Genomic DNA, 9,765 nt, shown 5'->3' on the forward strand with positions numbered 1-9,765 from the left:
AAATCTGTCACACTGAAGTTTAAGCTAATACTTGAGATTAATAAAAACAGCACTAAATTAAAAGTTCAGAGATATTTTTTATTTCATACTTTCACTCATGCTCTTTGGAGATAAATCATGTCATTTATATGGGCCTTAGTTTTCACAACTTTAATAGTTGGAAGCTTGACTAGATGATCTGTATGTAGTCTTCCAATTCTAAAATGTTCCACTAATTTGGATTGCTACAATAATTGCCCTTGCAATACATGCATGCTGCCACCAAGTAGCAGTAGAGACTACTAGTTCCTTTTTTACCCCTAGTGGGGGTGCATTTTGACAGCGGACTTATCCGTCAATAGTACAACCTGTTAGTATAACTGTAAGATAACAAAATAATCTGGTATTCTTTCCTGTAAAAGAGAAGCTTTACATTGTGTCTGTGAATCGTACCAGAATCACCTGTAGGTTTTTAAATATAGAGGAAATCCTGAACCCATTGAATGAGACTCTTCAGAGACAGGACTTGGGCATCTGGAATTTTGGGTTCCCATCATTTGTATATTTTATTTCATTTCATTTTTGCCTATGTACAATATTTGTCACATCCTTTTGAATCTTTAAAACTTTCTTTTTGTTTTAAATTTTAGAATATTCCATAATCTTCACCTACTTTTCATAAGGTGTTATCTGTTATGTTTATTCGATCTTGTGCTTCTCCTGGTTAAGACTTCTTTCTTTCCTTTTTTTTTGGTTTTTTTCGGGGCCCTGCCTCATGTCTTGCAGGATCTTAGTTCCCTGACCTGGGATTGGACCCCAGGGCCCCAGCAGTGAAAGCGTCATGTTCTAAATACTGGACCACCAGGGAAGTCCCAAGATTTCAGTTGTAAATGACTTCTTTCCCCACTCTAATTCATTCCTGGGATCAGTTTCATGTTTGGACATTAAAGCAACCTTGCGTTGCCAGAATAAAGCTACTTTGATTCTGATATATGATTGTTTTACATACCATGGATACAGTTTGTGCTTCTCTTTACACATTTTGCATGCATGTTCAAAGGAGAAACTGGCCTGTGATTCTATTCTCGTAATATTCTTTATCGATTTTTTTGTTGCTTTTTTAAGATTCTATACTTTATGTTTTATTTATTTATTTTTGGCTGCATTGGGTCTTCATTGCTGCATGCGAGCTTTCTCTAGTTTCGGCGAGCGGGGGTCTATTCTTTGTTGCGGTGAGTAGGCTTCTCATTGCAGCCTTCTGACCCCATGGGCTTCTGACCCCATTCGTCAGTGCTACTTCAGGTCCTCACCCCTTCCCTTCTGACCCTGGGCGGTGAAATCCTCTTTCTGCGGCTGGCGTGCGGCAGAAAGTCAATGAGGCAAGAGTAGGTTTGGAGTATCCAAGGAGCAGAAAGGATGTCAGCGTGTGGCAAACAGAGCGAGCAAATTGGAGAGGAGAACGAAACAGTCAGAGAGGAAACAGAGGCCCAGATTTCTAGGTCTGTGGAGGCACTCTGAGGACTTTGCATTTTCTGTGAAGAAGCCACTGAAGAAATTTGAGTGACATGATCTGACTTATGTTTTAACAAGATCTCTCTGGATGCCACGCTGATTAGAGACTGTAGGAGAGCAAGGACAAGCCCCAGAAGACCAACAGTTGATTCAAAGAAATGATTACTCAAACATGGTCCCCCTCCTCAGTGAAGACGCAGAGCAGCAATTGGCAAATAATGGCCACGAATCAAATCAGGCTCTCAGCCTGGATCTGTGGGACTGTGAGCTAATAATGGTTCTCACGTTTAGAAAGCTTGTTGAAGAGGAAAGAGGAGGAGAAGCTACAGAAACTGTATATGGCCCACAAAGCCTAAGATATTTAAAATCCAGAAAATGCTTTCCAACACCTGACGTAAAGCATGTGGCTGGTAGGAGGTCCTCAACCAAATTTGGAAGAGGAATACACGAGTCAGTTAGTTCCTGAAAACACTGTAAAGTGATAGGTGTCAAGAAACATTTACCCCTTCACCCTTAACCTTCACAAGTGAACCTTAACCAGTTCCATTGAGCTATTGAAAAATACATTCTGGCTTTCAGAAAAATAACCCAGAGGACATTTTCTCACATAGGCAAGGTCATAAACAACTGTCAAGTGAAGTTGAAATAGCAACAAATCAAATAATAACAAAAAACATTTTTACTGATTTTTAAATCTTACAAAGCATTTTCATGTTCATTATCTAATTTAATCCTCCAATCAACGTCATGAGATAGTTATTATTTCCCCATTAGAAATGACCACATATGAAATCCTGAGTGATTGCTCAAGAAAAGCTGAAATCTTGAGTGTTACATCTATTAAGGCCATGGTTGGGTGTTTTCCCATGGGAACATTGGATGCTAAAATCCACAGGGATTTTCAGCTCAAGATGGCAGACTAGGAAATATATTTACTTTCTGTTCCTCCTGAAACCATATCTAAATAAAACTGTAGAAATACCAAAAGTAATCAACCAATAAAAGCCAAGATACTTTGGAAGTCATCAACCACAGAAAGATTTCAACACATTTCGAGAAGGCAAGCAATGAAATGGAGGAGCCATGAATAAAATAATGAAGAAAAAAAGGCTGAGCCTAAGTAAGGTCTGCACAAAGTCACTCAGCTTTTGCTGAGCTCTGGTTATAGTCAAGGGCAGAGGAAAGAAGAGGGGCTGAAAACAAGGAGACAAACGTCATTTTAGGAAAAACACTTCATTTAATGAGCTCCAGGGAACACTCAGCCTGCTGCCATACTAACTCATGAATTACAATGGATTGTTGGTAAGCAAGACAAGAAAACAGGGAAGAAACAAAAGAAACAAAAATCAAGACACTGTTTCTAACTGAACTCTTCTCAAATGAGATCGAGGAATTATGGTTCAATGCCACAGCTGTAAATCATTTCTGCTCTTGGAGAGGTTACAAAGGGCTTATAATATTTCCCTTGTTTTCAGACAGAATTTAGGTCTGAGCAAAAGCTTTTGTGTCCTCCAACCCCAAAATTTATTGGGGATGGAAGCCCAGATTTGCTGGGACATACCATAAAAAGAATCTCATGAGCAGAGGGTCAAACTGATTTTGGAATATATGAATTATGCCCAGTGTGAGTTTCAATAGTTTTATATATATATATATATATATATATATATATATATATATATACATATATACACACACACACATTTTTACTGATCTATATGATTTTGGGTTCTGAAACTTCTGCATGTCACATGAGTGATACATAACAGACAATGTCAGCCCCAGGAGGGAGAAAACACTCCAATGAAGCAAGCCAAAGAAACAAGTTTTAAGCAAGGTCAAGTGATGTGTAGACCAGGATTGTTCAATTCCTACCTGTCATGCTGAAGCTTCCAGCTCCTGAATAACAACACATGCTTCCCTTGTCCTAGACAGCCAAGAGTACGTCTCCTCTCTTGGGCATAAGAATCCCTAGAGTTACATATGTGTAGTAAAGAGTGGACCCAGCTGTCATACTCACAATGACCAAATTGTGTTGATCGTACTTTATACCAATACATCGCTCCACGCTGAAGTTGCAATAAATGATATATTTGCTTTCTAGACATATGAATGAGACGCCTTACTGGATATACTCCAGGAAGGCCAGAGAAGCTGGCTTCTAATCCATACGGAACAATTCACTGGTGAATTTCTTTCAGGATAACCCATGATTTATCTAGAATATCATCTTTACATATCTGGATCCTTCAAACTAGACAAAGGGAAAATACGGGCTTCAAGCCTCAGTTAGAAATATGGAATGGTGCCATGCTGACAACTGGTGGTCCCTGACCTGTATCTTCTGAGATTAGAACACAGTGTGGTGGATGACCAATTCATGCGTTGAACAAAAGAAGACCTCCTACAGGGCAGTGTAGCTGTTCGTTACAGGTATGGCACTTAGGGCTAAGTACCATAAGGACTACAAGAAAAAAAGAAAAACAAGTAACACATGAAGCATATACGATAAGGAGGCACCACAGTCCAGAGCACAAGCTCTGGAATCACACAGGCTTGGATCGAATCCCGGCTAAGCCACTACCATCTATATACCCTGAAGGACAGGCCAAGGTTTAAATGTTCTTTTACCAAATTGCAAAAAAGAAGTGAAGAAAGAACCTATCTGCCAGGAAGGGACATCGTGGGCTGCAGCATCCAGTCGGATCAGGGCTCTGCATCTCCTGCTCAGAAACCTTGGCCACCTGGCTCATGGTGATGCTGGCAGCTGAGCAGCCCTGGAGAAGGCGATCCTGTCTCCAGGTCTCGCAGAGGAGCTGGGCAGGTCTCCGGACGAGGTGGCCCACACCCTGGTAAGCTCTGGCTGCCTCCTGCCCTCAGGTCTGAGCAGGCTCTGGCCTCTGGGCCCCGTGGTGGGGAAGGCCTGGCCGATACATACGCAGGGCTGAGGGGCCTGCAGAGCCAGTCCCCAGGCAGGGTGAGCTCTGGAGGAGGCTTCCACAGTCCCCAACAGTCTCCGCATGGTGGCCCATCTGGTGCCAAACACCTGCCACCCACAGCCAGAAGTCCCAGCCACTAGAAAGTCCAGAAGGGGCCCCGCCCTTTGCCTTTGGGCCGGGGTTAAGCCAGCAGCTGGGCTTGCATGTGACCCCTGCCTCACCCCCTGCCCCGCCCGCTCCTTCTCTGTGACATGTACAATGGATATGTCATAAAGCCAGGCAGAGCCAGTGCTATAAATTCAGAGGAGTTAGAATCTAGGAAGAGCCTCTCCCACTTTCACTCTCTGCTCTCAGATCAGGCAGGCAGTACCTCTAATATGGAAGCTATGGACACCACACCTCCTTCACACGCTGTCCTCTTCCATTCTGCTCCTGTTTTCCCCAGCACCCCATTTACGGCCCTGGCGGGCATCGGTGCTTCAGCAGGAAGCACGTCAGACCCCGAACCTATGGACACCACACCTCCTTCACACGCTGTCATCTTCCATTCTGCTCCTGTTTTCCCCAGCACCCCATTTACGGCCCTGGCGGGCATCGGTGCTTCAGCAGGAAGCACATCAGACCCCGAACCTATGGACACCACACCTCCTTCACACGCTGTCATCTTCTATTCTGCTCCTGTTTTCTCCAGCAACCCATTTACGCCTTTGGTGGGCATCGGTGCCTCAGCAGTCAGCACCTCAGACCCCGAACCTATGGACACCACACCTCCTTCACACGCTGTCATCTTCCATTCTGCTCCTGTTTTCCCCAGCACCCCATTTACGGCCCTGGCGGGCATCGGTGCTTCAGCAGGAAGCACATCAGACCCCGAACCTATGGACACCACACCTCCTTCACACGCTGTCATCTTCTATTATGCTCCTGTTTTCTCCAGCAACCCATTTACGCCTTTGGTGGGCATCGGTGCCTCAGCAGTCAGCACCTCAGACCCCGAACCTATGGACACCACACCTCCTTCCCACGCTGTCATCTTCCATCCTGCTCCTCTTTACCCCAGCACCCCATTTACGGCTTAGGCCGGCACTGGTGCTTCAGCAGGCAGCACCTCTAACACCAAAGCTATGGACACCACACCTCCTTCCCAGGCTGTCATTTTCCAGTCTGCCCTGTCTCCAATAGAACCACTACCCATTTCACACCGCTGTTCCAAGTTCTGGGAACACACCACCCAGTGATAGCAATGCCTCAGCCCATGCCTCGACTCATTTACCTGCAACGTGAGCCAACAGACAGACCAACACTTCAAAGTTATGACAGAAAGTTGAGTAAGTTATACGCTTGGAATTTCATTTATTATTATTAACAAGCACAACTGTAGTGCTTAGACTATAACAAGTACTATTCTAAGGGCTTACCAAATATTAACTCACTTATTCCTCATAATGGCAACCCTAGAGGTAGGGAATATTCATAATGTTCACTTTTCTGGGGGAAACTGAGGCCCAGAGACGTTGAAGAGCTTGCCTAATGCCACACAGTAAGTAGGTGGCAAAACCCGGGATTAAAACCAGACCGTCTAGACTTTCATCACTTTGCTGTGTCACCGTACTGTAAGTTGTGGTTAGGGAAGGAACTAAATTGACAAGACTCTGAACTAAAAGGAGAAGGGAGAAATGAGAAAATGAGTGATCCTAGAAACTAGAGTAGAGTTAGGCTCAGAAATTTCTGGTGATGAGACCCGGAAGAACAAGAACTTGGTTGGAATATTAACTTGGGGTAGTATCTGAATCCATGGAGAAATGGTTTTGTTTTCTGTAAAATTTAGAAAGGTCAGTTGGATGAAGATTAATGAAGACAAAAGTAGAAAGGAAAAGAAAAAGGTGCCTTAAGGGAGACATAACCACTTCCCTCTACGTACCCACAGGTGGGGTCCTGTGGGAAAGGATGGAGCTCTCTCTACCGGGTTGGTCACCAGGCTGAACAAGGAGAAACATGGCAACCATTGTACTGGTTTTGATGATCTCTCAAAACCAAGGCTTCAGTTTCCAAGAACGACCTACGGTAGCATAACTAGTGTGTGTCACACATGCCACTAAGCGTGTTTCCAGTCACACATTTTAATTGGAGAAATACTTCCTATGAGGTAGGCATCAGTTCCCTATGGCTGCTGTAACAAATGACTACAAATGTGCTTGCTTCTAACAAAACCCACTTATTTTCTTATGGTTCTGGAAGACAGAGGTCCAAAACCAGTTTCCCTGGGCTGAAACCAGAAGTCGACAGGGCCATCCATCCTCCTTCTAGAGGCTCTAAGCGAGAATCTGTTTCCTTGCCAGCATTCCTTCACTTCTGGCCACATCAATGCAACCCCAACTTCGTCATCACATTCTCTTTGGAGTACAAATTCCCTCTGCCTCTCTCTTACGAGAACACCAGTGGTTATATTTGGGCCCATCCAGGTAGTCCAGGAGAATCTTCCCATCTGAGAACCATTACTTTCATCCCACTGGCAAAGTGCCTTCTGCCATTTAAGGTGACATTCACAGGTTCTGGAGAGTAGAATGTGGACATTTGGGGGCAATGGTATTATTCAGTCTACTACAAGGTAGATACTATTATCTTTGTCAGATGTAGGAAATGACGTTTAGGGAAGTAGTTTGTCTCAGGTCTACAATTTCCAGAGTAGAGACTTAAATTCTGCCACCGACACTTTAGGACACACCCTAAACAACTTGAATCTGTGTCCTTAACTACTGCATAATCCTTGGTTAAGAGTCACACTTAGGTATCAAGACCCAATTGAATACAACACAAGTACTGTCTCCTCTTTCACTATGTTTGCCTGGTGTACTGATGAATCTTGCCCAGAGCAGAAGAGTTCAGAAAATTGTTATGCAGGTTTACGAAGAGAAAGCATTTACCGTTTGACGTGCCCGGAGTAACGGAAGGCTTTTTCAAATAAAATATGCCACCAAAGAGTCAAGTGTCACAACAGAGGTAACCCCGTGGGAGTCACGAGGAGACTAAAATTATCTCCAATTGTGCAGGAGAGAAAAGTTTCACTGAAGGCAGGTGTAGTTCAGCCAAGCCCTACAGCACAGAAGTAGGAATGTGGGTATGTACGAATGGGAAACACTTTAATGCAGAATGGATGAGAAATATGCATTCGACCTATTCTAAAACAACTGGCTTATTAACTCAGTAAATCGATTTAGTCAGTCAAACTAGCTTTAGCTGATTACTTATCCAGGGAATAGCTGTTTAGAGTAATTTTTGTCATAGAACAGTAAATAAAATGGTTGAACTATAGCTTTAGGCTTGCTAAGTGAAATAGATTGCTCTAGATGATTTTCAAGTGACTTACTTGGTAGTACTCACGAAATTGGGGGTTAACAATTGCTTAAGAAAACAAAGAGAATTGATTTTAAATAAAGTACTTACTGTGTGAACTATCTGTTCAGTAGCTCATGTTAAATGGATGTTTATAATCATCCCCATTGGACAACCAACTACTTTTTTGCAAATGGCAATGTGAATTGCTCTCGCATAAACTATAGCAATGACCACCTATCTAATTTGTTGTCCAAACCAGAAATCTTCTAACAATACTGGTGTCCTAATAAAAATAAGCACGAAGGGAACACACACTGGGTGTCTCCCGTGTGCCTGTGCATGCATCTATATCTCACTGAAGCCCCATAACAGCCCCCAAGAGAGGGACTCTGAGTGTCCCCGTGCTGCTTGTGGAGAAACAGGCACAGGAAGGTTCAATAGTCTATCTACCTGATATCACACAGAGGGTGGGAGAGCCCGTTTTTAAACCACCTGCCTCCAATTCCAGGTGCCAGGAGCCAGACTCAGCCTACAGCTCTCTTCTGCTCGCCTGGAGGTGAAACAAGGTGTCATGATTAGTCAAATCCCGTCTTCACTCATCAAGGTAGCTTGAACACCTGCACGTCCTCCAAGTAGCATGTAGCAGAAGCAATAAGATGTTTGCCCCGTGATCGTCCAGGAACTTGGAATCAGCTGTGCCTGGTTAGGCTGAGCTGGTTTAGAGTGGAGAGGACCACCGATCTTCCACCTGGGCAAGTGCCTTTTGACCTCCTGCCATCAGAGGGCCGAAAACTCCAGCCTGAGAATGTGCTGAGGCCTGTAGCCTAGTTAGGCCAGCTCAGAACAATGATGAGCACACGTTTTTCCAATCACCTTTCCTCATGCTCCCCATGCCTCATACTGCCCTGCTTCTTTATTCTTTATCCCACAGATACCCAAAGCCCCTTGCCTTTGGGGAGGCGGATTTGAGACCTATTGTCACGTCACGTCCTCGCTTGGCTGCCCTGTGAATAAACCTCCTCTTTGCTGCAAACCTCAGCATTTCAGTGTTTTGGCTTGCTGCGCCTCAGACAGAATGGTTGGGAGCAGTGGTACAGGACCCTTGCATGTGAGGGAAGCTGGTTCCTAGTAGTCACATTGCGGATGTTTTCTCCTCTCGGGGTGGGGGTGGGGCAGACATCCTGCTCTTCCGGAAAGGGAGAAACACAGGTGCCAAACCCTTGCCCTCAGCGTCACCGTCACCTAGGAGCTTGTTAGAAGCACAGAATCCAGGCCCCACCCAGAACTACTGAATACCAGCCTGCATTTAACAAGATCCTCAAGAGAGGCATACCCATATTAAAGTTGGAGAGGCACCAAGCTGTCATCGTCTTCTCCGCAGCTAATGAAAACGAAGCAAAGATTCATCCCGAGCCGACTCTGCCTCAGTCACCTGGATATCCCATGAGCTCATTTAATCCTCCCCAGAACCTGCAAATGAGACTGAGGGTCAGAGTGGTCTAGCACCCAAGGTTCCATAAGAGAACATGACCAAGGCTCACTGGAGCCCAGACTTCCAAAAAAGAAGGCCCCTGAGCACAGCATGGCACCACCGCAGCCCAAACCGTGGGCCTGGAGGGTAGGCCAGGCTCCCCACGCAGAGTTCACACCATTCGACAGATGCCCACAGCAGACCACAAGGCAATATGAGAAGTAACGTCTGATTGTGGAATCTCTGAATTTTGAGATTGAAAGAAAAAAATCTGTTTTCGGGAGATGGTTAAAACAGTTCTACCAAGGAGTAAAGAGAGGGCATCTCGAGGCCCCTTCTGGACTAAGAATTTAATGCCTACTTATTGAGAGATGCTCCGTGCATTTGCTCAGCCCTACGTCAAGATGAAGTTCTCTGTGCCCTAGAAGCTTAGGTTCTAAAAGGCCACAGAAATGGGTGAGACCTAAAACATGCCAGAACAATGCGACGGCCTTAATCAGACTGTCTTTGCTTTGCCTTGCTTACAAG

The 9,765-nt window shown here is 44.7% G+C and overlaps 2 long non-coding RNA genes across 35 annotated transcripts in view; one reads left to right on the forward strand and one right to left on the reverse strand.

The window, feature by feature from the left end:
• LOC141279493 (uncharacterized) overlaps positions 1-8,798 on the forward strand; it is a 30,046-nt gene extending 21,248 nt beyond the window's left edge. For 2 of the 5 annotated variants that reach the window (XR_012333777.1, XR_012333781.1), the window contains 4 exons: positions 6,358-6,576; positions 7,481-7,548; positions 8,275-8,370; positions 8,698-8,798. This is a non-coding gene — a long non-coding RNA (uncharacterized lncRNA). The remainder of the gene's footprint in view (positions 1-6,357; positions 6,577-7,480; positions 7,549-8,274; positions 8,371-8,697) is intronic. The other 3 variants (XR_012333780.1, XR_012333779.1, XR_012333778.1) reach the window with 3 other exon arrangements.
• LOC117313549 (uncharacterized) overlaps positions 1-9,260 on the reverse strand; it is a 73,919-nt gene extending 64,659 nt beyond the window's left edge. For 26 of the 30 annotated variants that reach the window (XR_012333789.1, XR_012333797.1, XR_012333807.1 and 23 more), the window contains exons 1-2: positions 9,100-9,260; positions 8,217-8,316 (exon numbers count right to left, since the gene is read on the reverse strand). This is a non-coding gene — a long non-coding RNA (uncharacterized lncRNA). Of the gene's footprint in view, positions 1-3,826; positions 4,271-8,216; positions 8,317-9,099 lie in introns of those variants that run through there. The other 4 variants (XR_012333801.1, XR_012333790.1, XR_012333795.1 and 1 more) reach the window with 3 other exon arrangements.
• Between the last annotated feature and the right edge of the window lie 505 nt (positions 9,261-9,765).

The sequence above is a fragment of the Tursiops truncatus genome, chromosome 9 (assembly GCF_011762595.2).
Source record: "Tursiops truncatus isolate mTurTru1 chromosome 9, mTurTru1.mat.Y, whole genome shotgun sequence".
Classification (NCBI taxonomy): Eukaryota; Metazoa; Chordata; class Mammalia; order Artiodactyla; family Delphinidae; genus Tursiops; species Tursiops truncatus.